This window comes from Watersipora subatra, chromosome 1 (genome assembly GCF_963576615.1).
Source record: "Watersipora subatra chromosome 1, tzWatSuba1.1, whole genome shotgun sequence".
In the NCBI taxonomy this organism is placed as follows: domain Eukaryota; kingdom Metazoa; phylum Bryozoa; class Gymnolaemata; order Cheilostomatida; family Watersiporidae; genus Watersipora; species Watersipora subatra.
The window spans coordinates 47,113,553-47,123,584 of record NC_088708.1 but is presented as its reverse complement, the minus strand read 5'-3'; the positions used below and the strand labels follow the sequence as shown (position 1 = coordinate 47,123,584).

At 37.4% G+C, this 10,032-nt stretch overlaps 1 pseudogene; it reads left to right on the top strand.

Moving 5' to 3' along the window:
* Window positions 1-1,728: 1,728 nt before the first annotated feature.
* On the top strand, window positions 1,729-3,460 carry LOC137385334 (uncharacterized; annotated as a pseudogene).
* The last annotated feature ends 6,572 nt before the right edge of the window (window positions 3,461-10,032 follow it).

Here is a 10,032-nt window from a genome sequence, read left to right as displayed (position 1 = left end):
TTGCTTGCAATGGAAACTTGTTAGAATTTATGTTCTACTTCTAAATATTTTGATCAATACCATAAACTGTTCTCTCAATATATATATATCCATGTTGTTAGCCGTATAGCTTAAAATAATTAGATGACACTTAACTGCTAGCTGTGGTTAGCATAATAAAAATATTTTTGTTAGCACAGATGATAAACTGAGCTAGTAGTCACATAAACGTTCTGTTCACTCCAAGCTACTTTGTATTTGTGATTTTTGGAATCATATCCTATTTGGAAGAATATAATTTTCTATTCAAAAAGTTTGCTAAAACAAGTAGCCTATTAATGTTTTTTATTACTTTATTGGCAATAATTTGATCTAAAACAGAAATGTTTATCAAATGATGCCATGCAAGAATCATAAACAAGGCTAACAGTTATTCAATTAGTAATATCAGTAAGAATTTGTAAAGCTTTGATAATATCATTTATTGGAACAAAATATGCTGGAATATGATGTAAGTTGGCAATTAGCCAGAATGAATCATCTAAAAAAATAATTAGTGCCGTATCTGAGAGTTGGATTATAATAAATACGTACGCCATAAGTAATATGGCAAAAGATGAATACATATAATGGCAACAAATAATAAAATCAATGGCAGATGCTTAGTAAGACTCGATTTTAGCAATGAACTCATCTTCGCTTGGATTTCATAGATAAAGTTAGACCTCTTATCAAAAGATAAGGGCAGAGAAATTATCTTCTTCTTCAATATGCTGCTAGTTAAAAACACCCACTCTGTTTTTGTTTCAAAGCACATCATTTTACAGCAAAAACTCCTCATTTTACCAATAAATGCAGATTAATAGAATAAAAACACACTTGAAATCTGTGTTCACCATTAACATGTTGCACATGTGAACATGCATTTATAAATTTTTCAATAGCCAAATATACTCTTTCTACACAGTTTCATACATTTTTTAGAATGCTTAACATTCTGGAGTGTCACAGATCCTGTGTTTATAACAGTGTTCACAAATTGGATATGATAGTAGTCAACAGCTTGTAAAAGCAACCAGAGTTGTCTTATAAAGCACAGTTAGCATAGTGTGAGAAGACAACTGCTAGTTAGAATTGGAGACCGTAAAATGTAGCAAATATTTCAGGCTCTTGCCCAAGGGATATTGACTGGTAGGGGAGGGTGGGGCTGGTTGAAACAGGAGGCTGGTTGAAACACTCATAATAAGTACCCTTGTACCTTGCCCTTTTAATCTGTCCTTTTACACAAAAGAGCTTTCTAGGTCAATTTGTCAGCCATATTTGTTTCAGCTAGTAAAAGAAACACAAAAGATTTGGTGAGTGAATTCTATAATTTTTTGATGATTTTTCTTACAAACTAAGTTTCTTACTATCATGAATTATTGAAATTTTCTACCATAATTATCAACAGCTGCAAGCAGCCTTTGGATGTCAAGTGTAGGCATACATGTCCTGCAGATTACTCCTGAGACTCACTGTGCGATTATTTTATCTCATGCAAAAAAGGTGAAGTCAATCAATTAAACCAATACGGGGCTGGTTGAAACAAATTTATGGGGGTTGGTTGGAACAGCCTTTTGCCGTTTCAACCAACCCCACATTGCATGAATCATCTTTAACAACAAAATTGAGCATAAAATTGAGCTTTTGGATAAAAATTGTGGCCTAATATTGTTTAATGTCTATTATTTCTACAATGTTATTGCAGTCATGGTACAAAAATTTCAAAGAAAGACTGAAAGAGGCGTTTCTGAAGATGTGGTACAGACGGCCGTGAAGCTTGTAAAAGAAGAAGGTCTCTCGATCAGTAAAGCTGCAGCCCAAACCAAGACGAGTCATGTGACCCTCTCAAGAGCACTCAAAGGCGCCAATACGGGTTACCAAAAGAACAGAATGGTGTTCTCGGAAAACCAAGAACTAGAGCTGAGTGAATATACCCTAACCTGTACCAGAATGAATCATGGTATGACTACATTCGATCTAAGAAACCTCGCATACAGATTTGCGAAAGCGAACAACATAGCCTACCCAAAGGTAAAAAATGATTATTATTATTTGTAATGCTAATATTGATATCTATTGGATGTGATAGAACAAAACCTTTGAAAAAGTAGAGTCCCAACATTAGGCCTATTAATATTATTATCTTCTCTCAGCATCTGGAGAAAAGTTTAATGAAATAATAGCCGATAAAGAATTTTTTTATGTTACTCAACAGCGTTATAAATATTTACATGTTTCGTAGCAATGGGATACACACAAGGCTGCAGGCCGGGACTGGATCCAAGCATTCTTAAAATGCCAGAAAAACCTATCAATCCGCAAACCAGAAGCGACTAGCCTTAGCCGGGCCACTAGCTTCAATCGGCATACCGTAGGAGAGTTCTTCAAAACACTAAAAGGTGCTTATTTCATGTGCGTACGAAGCTGCCACATAAAAAATTGACTGAGTTTATGATCAGTGTTTGAAGCATGCATGTCAAGTCTAGAAGGAACGTGGAGCAGATTAAACTATCAGTTGAAAAGCTGGGAAGAATAGACTAAGATACTTAGTATAGGTATTGAAAGGTATATCAACGAGATAAACTTGCCCCAGGTTTTGTTTGACAGATTCGGATACGTTGTTGTAGGCCTACTATCTTTGTCTTTGATTTTACTGAGAGAATTTGGAAATAACCGGTCTCACATTTGATTTTATTTTTGGTCTATGCAGGGTTGATGCAAAAACACAAATTCCCTGCGGCTCGCATCTACAACATGGATGAGACGGGCATCACTACTGTACAAGTACCACCAAAGATAATCGCGGAGAAAGGTGTGAAGCAGGTGTGCCAAACAACCTCTGCGGAGCGAGGTATTCTAACCACTTGCATCTGTTGTATCAGTGGAAACGGTAACAGTATTCCTCCGACATATGTGTGGCCACGGAAGACCAACCGAAACATTGAGACATACCTGCGTGGTACAATACCAGGTTCACTCGGCTTGTTTCATGACTCAGGATGGATGACCGATGCCAACTTTGATCGATGAATGGGCCACTTCATTAGTCACACAAAACCCTCTCAGGAAGATCCAGTGCTACTCCTGATGGACAATCATAGCAGCCATCTGTCCATCCCCGCTATAAATATGGCAGAGGATAGCGGTGTAATCCTCCTGACGTTTCCGCCCCACACAACCCACAAACTACAGCCATTAGATGTTGCTGTATATGGCCTATTCAAAACTTACTACAATCACGCCCTAAACAACTGGCAACTGTCTAACCCCGGAAAAAACTATATCCATCTATCAGGTTGGAGAGCTCTCTGCAACAGCGATCACACGAACCGTTAATCCCGAAAACATTCACGCAGGGTTCAACAAAACAGGACTGTGCCCACTGAACGATGATGCATTTTCTGACAATGATTTCTTACCGTCGTACGTGACGGACTGATCAATCGCTGCGACATTAGATCAAGCTCCCAACTCTTGTGATGCCCAATCTTGCACCCTGCCAGCTACCGCTGCTCCACTTTGCTCTGTCGATGCCACCAATGCTGCAGTTGCCACTGCTCATGCCGCTGCTGCTACTGCTCAAGCTGCGGCTGCCACTGCACAGGCAGCAGCTGCCACTACTCAAGCTGCACAAAATATACCACTACCTCTTCAATCTATCACTCCTCAGTCAAAGGCTATTCAACTGGTAACAAGCACTAATTCAAACCCGTCTACATCAAGGGTGCAGATCTTTCCCAAGTCAAAACAAACTACTCCGCCATCTGCCTTACGCCCTTATCCAAAAGCAGATGCCCAAAAGCAAACCAGCAAGGGAAGGAAAAAAGGACAAAGCTTGGTGTTGACAGATACCCCAGTTAAGAATCATATTGAAGAGGAGGAAAACAAATCTGCAGCGAAGAAGAAGCCAAAAAAAGACGAAAGATTCAGGTAGATTCAGATGACAGCGATGCTGAGGAACAAGAAATGGCAGTACCAGTGGAATCAGATGATGAGAGTGCTGGGGAGGACGAAATACACGAACATGAGCAGATTGTAAAGGGCGGATATGTTGTTGTGAAGTACATTAAAAAGACCAGATCCAACTTTTTCGTCGCAAAGGTTGATGATATAGGCGAGAATGGCAATATTATGGTGACATACTACAAAAGAAGTGGAGAAGGCTTCATTCTTCCAGAGGAGGAGGAGTCCGACATTGTCAAGCAGGACGATATTTCCAGATGTCTTCCCGGCCCCATAATGGCGGGTGGAACCACCAGATCAGCGCTCAAGCTAAGGTTCCCAACAGATCTTAGTGAGGTTTCTTGGTAAACCAGGAGTTTTCTGCGCCTTGATGGACTGTGAATTGAAAACTGCTATTAGTTCTGCTTCAATAACAATGGTTTTTGTAATGACTTTTGTTTATTTTAATACATGTTTCATCTTACTTAGAACTTATACTGGTAGCTTAGCAAAATAAGATTATTTAGATGTGTTTATAAAAATATAATCATTTAGTTACTATTAGATGGACTCATTATCTTTCAAAAGGCTGATTTACTAGTTTTTCAAGACACCAATTTTTCTCTGAAAGTGTTATGACCCTTAATTCCCATCCACACATGTCACTTCAACCTACCCCTAACCATGTTTCAACCTACCCCGTACCTGGGGCAGGTTGAAAAAAATTTATTTCTTGTGGAATTTTGGTGCAATCAAGAAAATAACTACGACACACTCTTGGTACAATATAGAGCTGATCATAACACATTCAGCTTCATGCCTGGCAAATATCAAGCAGCTACATACAACACACCAAGAGTAATGCAGAAAAAATCATTTTTTGTTTCAACCAGCCCCACCCTCCCCTACATTGCCCATGGCGATAATCTTACTTTTTGTTCAATGTAGTCATATCTAATGCTAGTTGTGGTGCCTGGTGTATGTTCATTGTATCACTGTTTTCTTGATCAAACATTTCAGGCTCTTGCGCATGTTATGGTGTCTGGTGCATTTTTGTTGAACGGGTCTACTCTTCTTTGTTATGTCAACTTTTGAGTTAAATTTAGTGCCTGAAGCATGTTCTTTGCATCAATGGTATCATAGCCAATATTCCAAGTTGTTGTGCATGCAGCCATGTCTGGTGCATTTTGGTTACGCTGCATCACTTGTTGTTCAATATGGTAAAATCCAGGGCTAGTTGTGGTGCCTAATGCATGTTCATTGTATCCCCATTCTCTTAGTAGACACCGTTAGTTTCTTGTGCATGCAGTAACTTTTGGGACATGTCCCATGCTGTACTCCAACTTGTTGCTCGATATGGTAAAATCCAAAGATACAGTTTAAAATTACAACAACATCGTGTTTGTTGTTGGTTGAACGATTGTCTCCTATCTTATCTCAGCTCTAAGTTTATAAATTTATGCACCATTTTAAAGTTTAAAAGTGTCCTCTTGTTGTCTAACCAAATAAAATTCTCTTTTCTCTGACTACAAAAAGTTACAACCTAAACTGAGCTCTAACTCCAAACTCAGAATAAACTTGTTAGTTCTTGCATATCTCAACAAGTCTTATTGCGCTAAAAGAATGCGGAAAACATTTGAAGAATTTGGCAACAATTCAAAAATATCTCAACACAAAAAGCTGGCTATAAATGTTGGCTCAACCTGCTATAAAGTCATTTTAAAGTTTTCTGCTACATGACACATGTGACAGGTTTTTGTTAAACAAAAAATAGAGTTTAAATATATGAAGTTGTAAAAGAAACTGACTCTTTACTTTTCTCAACTCTTCCCTTTACCGTTCCACAAAAATCAAAACCACTGAGTGCAAGGCAATAAAAGATACATAATTAATAATATATGAAGATACCAATCAGTGTGCCTGAGTACAATAAATAGCATGCAAGAGACTACCAGGGATCTCTGCTCATCATTGTTTCAGGTGCTCCTTTTATACCCTTTCGTCCTCGATTGGCTCCGCCTTTCTGGTAGCATGTCTGACTCGGCAGCCGACCTTCAGCCAACTGGAAGCCTCACCGGTGGTCATGTTTTTTGCCAAGCTGGGACTCGGTCCAGACGAGATGTCGATTACTCTGAGGTCAGCTAAGCAGCCGTCCCTGGCCTCGGCGATTTTACCTCACAAAGTTTCAATTGCATATTTGAACTGCTTACAAATTCTGGATAAAAATAATGTATGGATTTGCTTAGTTCTTGTGATTTTCTTAGATTTTCTTTTTTATGTTATATCGACGTATGTTATATTTCATTCTTAAATAATACACAACATATGTCATATTGCTTAGGAGTTGCCACAGTTTTGCACACCACTGTTACTTGCACCAAGCACCACAACTACAGTGGTTGTGGTGCTTGGTGCATGTTTAGCGCATCACTGTTCTCTCAACCTTACTTGTCGGGCTTCTGCACATGTGATGGTGTCAGGTGCATATTTGTTGCAAAACTCCTCTTATCTTGTTTTTTAACTCTTGAGTAACTGTGGAGTCTTCTGCGTATCAGCACCATTATTCCTAGTTGTTGTTCAATGTGCTCAAATCCAAAACTGGTTGTGGTGCTTGACGCATACTCGTTGCATCACTCTTCTCTTAGTCTTACATGTCTGGTTCTTGCACATGTTATGAATGAATATGAACTTTATTCACTACCAGTGCACGAAGTGAAAAAAGTCATAGAAATTATAATAAAATGATGAAGGTGATTGAAGGTCAATGAAGGAATAAAATAGGGATTTTCTCATCAGAGTAGTGTGGCAGTGCGTATCAAATGTGGCACTCATTCTTTTACAGCGACGCCTGAAAGACTGGCGAGTAGGGATATGACAATGGTGGTTGCTGGGACATGCCTGTAGAACACGGGTTCCCAACCAGGGAAGAATTTGCCCCTTGGGGAGAATTTTGAATATACGGGGTCTGATCCAAAAGTTCCCGGAATGGAGTTGTATACACATAAATATTTGCCCGATAGAAAAACCCATTGCAGCGTTTGCTGAGAAACATCTTCGAAGTGTTGTCACAACATTTCAGATTGTTATGACAACGTGTTCTCATGTGAGCCGACGATATGTCAAGGTCTGTCAGGTGCTTCCATCAATTTAAAAAAAGAATTATCGACATGTCTAATCGATCGGAACAGCGTATTTGCATTAAATTTTGAGTAAAATTAGGGAAAACAAGGATATTATGACCTTCGAAATAAAGTTTTGATCATTCCTAAAAGCTTCCTTAAAATCGTTGCAAGCGTGCATCCTGAGCTCTTTTTGGTCATCAGTTAGCAAGAGTGGCACAAACTTTGCTGTGACTCGTCTCATGTTTAAGTTGTCAGTTAAAAATCTTTTTTAGACAGTTCCAAAACCAAGTCCAGTCTCTCCAGATATCTCTCTAATTGCTAAACTTCAATCTGCCATGACTACTGACCTCACACTGTCGATTGACGAGCAGGTTCTTGCCGATGTTGTGTTGATTATTGATAGTATTGGATTATCCTACCAAGCAATCTTACAACGGTTAGGGAGTAAGCTCAGGTTTATTGTCACGAGCAGATGCACTGCTAAATTATTATAATAAACTCAGATAGGCCTAATCCTGACTAATGACTGTTAACCAATGTTTGTTGATTAAGTATTCAAGATCTTACAACTGACCTTCCTAGATGTGAGAATCTAGGACTATGCTCTGAGATAAGGAAATTCCTAAGGTATGCAAAGAAGGGTTTCACAATACCTTATGTTTATTTAAGAACAATAAAATATATAATAAGTTGCACTCCAGACTAAACTTATAAAAGTATACAAGTAAATTTCTAGAGACTTAGAATATAGTCACCCCTTTTGTTCTCCTAAAGTTGACTCTTCCATTTCTTCTGCTGACACGTCTGACCGCTGTGAAGAAGCTTGTATTGAAGAGTGAAGTATGAAGGTGAATATACGTCCTTATATATCGATTAGGAGTTAGCCTGGGTGTCAAAGAGTGAAACTATATGTTTCAGATCTCCAATTTTGGGTTTTGCAGTTTTTGGGGTTCCTGGCTACGCCCTGTTGTATTTACGTCAGCGAGGTTTCATAATATTTAATCTTCTAGTTTTAATCCCTGTCTGGTGTAGATTGGTACCAGATGCGGATCTTCGTACCGCATGACGAAAGTTGTTATCGTCTGGGTGTTGTCGTTGATTTGGGGTGTGATGCCGTTTTTAGGATTTTAATTACTGGCTTTTTTGCCATAGTCTTGAATTTTCAAATGTAATGTTCTCAATGTTCAGACAGTGGAATGGGTGGGTCGTCATGTGATGGTACTAATCTCAAGGATGAGATTTATGGGTGTCGTAACTCTAGAAGTTTGTCTAGTGAGCCATATGATGATATAACTTGTAATTTTCTTTACGTCTATTTGTACATGGCTGATATCAGATATAACATCCTTCCCGGCTTTAAGAACATTGTCCTCAATGTAGTAAGTTCTGGTTTTGTTGATATGTAGCTGTCGTGATGTGAGAACAAAAGGGTCTCGAAAAATATAAGGAAATAAAATAGGTATAGTAGGTAAGAGAATTTCTAGAAAAATATAAAAAATTTTAAAAAATTAGCAAATTTAATGAATAATGTATCACATATAAGTATGTATGATTATATAAAAGTGTCATGAGGCATTCGTCCTATGTGTAAATATTGTTATGTCGATGTTTCTAGAATAGTGTTAATTTCCTCCTGTGAGTACGAAATGTATGTTCATGTTGTAGATACTTGATGTGACAAAATTATCTTATCTGCCTCACGACAGTAAACATTAAAAAACTAGCCATAAAAGTCATAAGCAGTGACAAACATAAAGTTTCCAATTCCTACTAACAAAAATAGTTTGTTTGCCATGCAGTTTAGGCAACGGTCAATTATTGTTTCAGAGTCAATTGTGACTGCTTTGCAGTTTGTATTGTACCTCCTTTGGTAAAGTAAATGGGTCCTCCCATTTGTCGTTATGCATGGGTAGTTGTCAGTGGGCTGTGGTTGTTGGTCAACAAAAAGGAGCTAAATCTTGAAATAGAAACTTCGTACATTTCAAACATCAATTGGCGTGCCTTTACATAAATTAGAAACTATTCAATAGTAATTATTAAATGAATGATTTAATCCGCAAGTTTGTTTTGGGGTGCTACCTAATAGTTTATTTCAAACACACTCATAAATGTTTTAACTAGCCTATCTTATCCTAAAAAAATTTGAAAGTCACAGATAAAAATTAAAAAAATATAATAAAGCGATCGTCTTTATTTTGCTATGTGCCGATCTATTTACAACAAAGGATCTATCCTAAAAATTTGGAAACCAAATTTTTTATAACATTAAGGTGAGGCACGCCACTAGCTTTTAATGTGGCAACAGGTTTTTTTAAACAGAAAATAAATTAATAGTAAATTTCTATTTACAGTCAATTAGCCACTTCTAAAAAATAAATATACGGCACAATACCTGTAAGAGAATACAAGTTTCTGCACAACAGTTTACCGTAAGATGAATGGTAATGATCTGTCATAATACAGCATTCTTTTAAATAGTTATCATTAATCCAGCAGTAGCTATTTATTTTTTAACTTGAATTTTTTTTTTTACTAAACTTTATAGAAGGTATTAAAAAAAAGTTTTTGTTTTTACCTGCTTAAATTTTCATTTTCTGTTCTTCTGTTTGGATTTTTTGTGTTTTTTGTTTAAATATTCCACATTTCTCAAGTATTTTCATAATTAAGAGACTACAAGGAGTTCCTACAGGAACACGATAACCCAAACAGATCGAATAATAGGTAGAAATTTTATGTAGTTCAAGTAGATTTATAAAGCGGAAAAAAAGGTTAAAGGGGTGATTGAGATGAGGAGGGGAGAATTGTATGTCTCAGTAGGGTGTATATGTTAGGTGAAAGGAAGAAAGAATGTAAATGAATCTAGACAACTTTGAATGTAATACAGTAAAAACAAAGTTGGGGTCAATAAGGAAAGGCATTATCAAAGGTTAGGTGAGTTTGGTTGGCA